Consider the following 3,854-nt stretch of genomic DNA (forward strand, 5'->3'; position numbering starts at 1 on the left):
CCCCCCTCCTAGAGAAAACAGTGCATATTTTCTCTGACACATATCGTTCTCAAGGTTGTGGCTGTGACGCCCAGCAAAGAAAAACAAAACAATGTTTGCATTTATTTATTTGGGGCATATGGAACAAGCTGTAAACACAATGTGGACATTTGTTAGATATAAAGACTGCATTAACAAAGGATTGCCTATCCAAACATGCAATAGGCTCGAATATTAGCATTCATTTCTATTTTGTGTTTACTCCCGAACTCCAGAAGGAAATATTTGTCTCTTTGCTTAATTTTATACCCCACTATACTAACTAGCTAGTAGCTAACTGTCAGAGCGTTTCTTTGTGTGAAAATATCTCCCTATTGTGGCTTGAATCAAGGCTAATGAGACTGAACCAAAACAATAGTTGTGGGCAATACAACTAAAACTGAAAGGTGCTTAAATACCCCTCAAAGCTGGGGGAAACCACAGAGTTTGAGAACAATTACTTGTGGGTGCATCCCCGCCAGGGACCCTTTTCACATTACATATACACATTTTTTTCTCCATTGTTAAGTAAAAAAAAGTAACAGCTTTAACACTCCTTGACATCGTAAAGTTAGCATTTACCACCATTTATTATAATAGTAGGCCTACCATAATACGACTGATAATGAATATGATTTCGGACCAAGTTGAACCGGATCAATGGGTTAACAATGGATGATATGTGAAGATTCTTAATCTTTAAGAATTGCTTTTTTAAAAAAAAATTCAATATGTGCTTTGATGAATACATCCCGTGTGTCCCGCTTCTATCTGACACATCCAAGAGAAGACGTTTCACAAGCACACAGAAGCAGCGTAAGTGTGAGAAAAGGGGATGAAGATGGAGCACATGACATCTGTGCAAGCAACAAAACATCTGTGTGCAAGCATAAAGTTTGAGCAGATGCAGAGGAAATCCAAGCTCAAGAAGGGGATATTTAGGTGCACGGACAGGATTTTGAAGGAAAGCATTACAAAATGTAAAAGTGAAATCAAATAAGCCATGCTCTCAAATTGAAAAAAACCCACCATTGACATACTGGAAAAATAAACAGCTTTGCCCAAAGTTAGCTTTGTTTTACAAAGTTCACTCACCTCCAATTCTCTCTAAGCTATGGGCTACAGTCCGTGTTGACCACGCCTCTCCATCCAGGATCTCATCCTAACTCTGTGCTTTCCTCTTCCTCTTTTCACCGTTTCAGTGGAAATTACACTGCATATAAACAAGCCAGTTCAGTGTGTTGTCTTATGAATTCACCCAGTCAAAGACAAAAAAATCTGCGTAAATTGTTGTAAGCCATCTTCACGTGTGGTTTGTCCAGTCTTTTCAGGTTTCAACTAGGTTTCAGATTTGTCTCAAATGTAGTGCTTGTTGGGGCAACTAGCTTACAGCCAGTAAGGAAACACACCTTCTGACTTTGGCGGACTTCCTCTACTTAGCTATGTTTCTTTCTAGTGTTATTGTATATTCAATCCTATCAACATTCTACAGATGGAGTAGAAGCAATTAAGAAAAGCTGAGATGAGATTAACTTTCCTCAGGAGGTTGTGAGAAAGAGAGCATTTAACCTGTTCTCCATAATCACTGTAGAGAATCAGAGAAGAGAATCAAGGAAAGATGATAGATGACCGATCAGCTTCAGGAAAACAGGTACACTCACAGCGCAGTTAGCTTGTTCCTGTGATGCTGATGGTGTATTCTGAGACTTGGAAAACTGGTTTTGCTATGTTGTCATAATATCTTGCCATAAGGGATAGATGACTCAGTTAAACACACCGCTGCGGCATTAGTACATACAAAGAGCAGCATCTGTTACAACAGAGGTAAAACTTCAGCATTCTGCATACTCATCAAATGGCTAATGTGCTTTTAATTTCTTACTGAGGCAACACACCACAACCCACTGGAAAGATTTTTTATTGCTAGTGACGTTGCTGTTGTCATGAGGAAATGTCTTCATTCCAGCTTTACGTAATTTCCAAACTTAAGTTAAAGTATAAGTGATCCTCTTTGAGTTGGGACAACAGGATCCATGAAAGGGGGAACTCAAAACTCATGTTGGAGAGAGACCTAAGCATAACCTGCCATGCCCACCACACTAACAACATGACTGCTGCATTTTTTAAGTTGTAAGGGTTTCACCCCACAGTTGGTGTGTGGGCGTGTGTCTGTGTGTGTGGGGGGGGGGGCAGGAATTCGGCAACCACCTTCCAAAGTTACAAGTGACAAAGACTGAACTCTTGTCCCCACCAAACTCTTCTCATCCTCAAACTTGTCTCCCTTCTCTCCCTCTGACGGCGCTCTTCAAACAGCTTTTTCACAGCGTGTTCTGCTGCATAGAAAGCACTGACTGTGTTCCCTCCCATGTTGAAAAGGCGCCTGGGTTTTAGAGAGCTTGTCAGTAGAAATCTGTCAAAAGTACTCAGCAGAGTTACTGGGGCCTAAAGAGTACAATACCCCAGACCAAGAGGGCTTACCCAGCAAAAAACAGACACTTTACATTGAAATGAACTTTGTTAAACAGAAACCTAACACCCTAGTTGACACTCTAACTGATATCCCCATTGTTTGTCATTAGCAATGCACACAATATACTTGTATTTGCTCTGCTCTATTTTCCTGTTCAGGAATTAGCCTGAGGGTAGGGTTTATGAGCTCCCTGTGCTCTCCATGCTGTCTGTCCCTCCTCATTTACTTAATCACGTCACCTCTCATTTCTTTAGATAACCAAATGGGCTCCAGTCTGCTCCTTTCCTATTGGCCTGTCTTCAAAAGGAGGGGAGGTGCTCGACTCTGACTCAACCAGATTTCCTCCAAACTTTCCCTGTTTCTTGGCATAACTGTTACAGAGTTCTGTAACTCACCACTGATGAGCGTTAAGCGAATTTAAAGAGATCTAAAAATGACATGATGACATCAAAATACTTATGAGTTTGTTTTGGATTACATTTCTGATCAACTCTGGATGAGAATACTCAGCAGACAGGCCATAGTGGAATACTAACATCAAGGTAACATCCTCCTTTCAGACCGAATGCTTGCTACAGCCTCAGACTCTAAAAGTGCGTCAAAGTATGCTGTGATTTCAGATTGCAGGACCAGTGGGTGGAAAGTAATCTATAGCCTTTATCTTTTTGGTACTTTTTCTATGTTGTATGCTGTTTGTGTATTATTAGAGGTTGCTGTGGCTCAGCGGGTAGAGCGGTTTGTTCCACAGCTCCTACTGTCTGTTCTTGAAGTGTACTTGAGCGAAACGCTGAAGTTAAGCTTGAGCAAGTAAGACCATTTGCTTGAATATGTACAACCTTTGAAATGTTTTAAGCAGAATTAATTATGTTTTGGTGAAGTTAAAAGACAAGCATGCACAGTGCAATTGTATGACCTGCAATTAGAATTCAACACAGTGAGACTGCTACTCTTCCACCTGCATGGAGATAAGAGAATGTCAACTTAACATTTCCTTCAGAAACACAAGGAGACAAAGGAGCAGATTGGTAGCAGGGAGAACATATTGGCTTATTTTAGAGAACAAGACGTCAACAATCATAGAGAGAGAGGCTGGACTCCTTCACCAACCTTGCTCTACTTCTTCCAGGATTTTAGACTAAACACATGAGAATGTGCTCCCAAATCCTTTGAGCAATTTTTTTAATCGGCTCTTCTGGGTAGGGTATAGGTAGGGAGAGAGAGAGAGAGTTCAGCCATGAAAATAAAGGTACTTTTGCAATCTTTGAGCTCTTAGAAGTTTGTAATAGTTACAACTCTCTTTATCTCCCCCACAGTCTCAAACACACACACACACACACACACACACACACACACACACACACACACA

The 3,854-nt window shown here is 40.8% G+C and overlaps 1 protein-coding gene across 2 annotated transcripts in view; it reads left to right on the forward strand.

The window, feature by feature from the left end:
- Nucleotides 1-2,873: 2,873 nt before the first annotated feature.
- Nucleotides 2,874-3,854, forward strand: part of stx19 (syntaxin 19) — a 6,396-nt gene continuing 5,415 nt past the window's right edge. For both annotated transcript variants that reach the window (XM_031858601.1, XM_031858600.1), the window contains exon 1: nucleotides 2,874-3,030. The gene's annotated coding sequence lies outside the window, so the exon portion shown is untranslated. The remainder of the gene's footprint in view (nucleotides 3,031-3,854) is intronic.

This window comes from Anarrhichthys ocellatus, unplaced genomic scaffold (genome assembly GCF_004355925.1).
Source record: "Anarrhichthys ocellatus isolate YVR2014 unplaced genomic scaffold, GSC_Weel_1.0 scaffold20, whole genome shotgun sequence".
Classification (NCBI taxonomy): Eukaryota; Metazoa; Chordata; class Actinopteri; order Perciformes; family Anarhichadidae; genus Anarrhichthys; species Anarrhichthys ocellatus.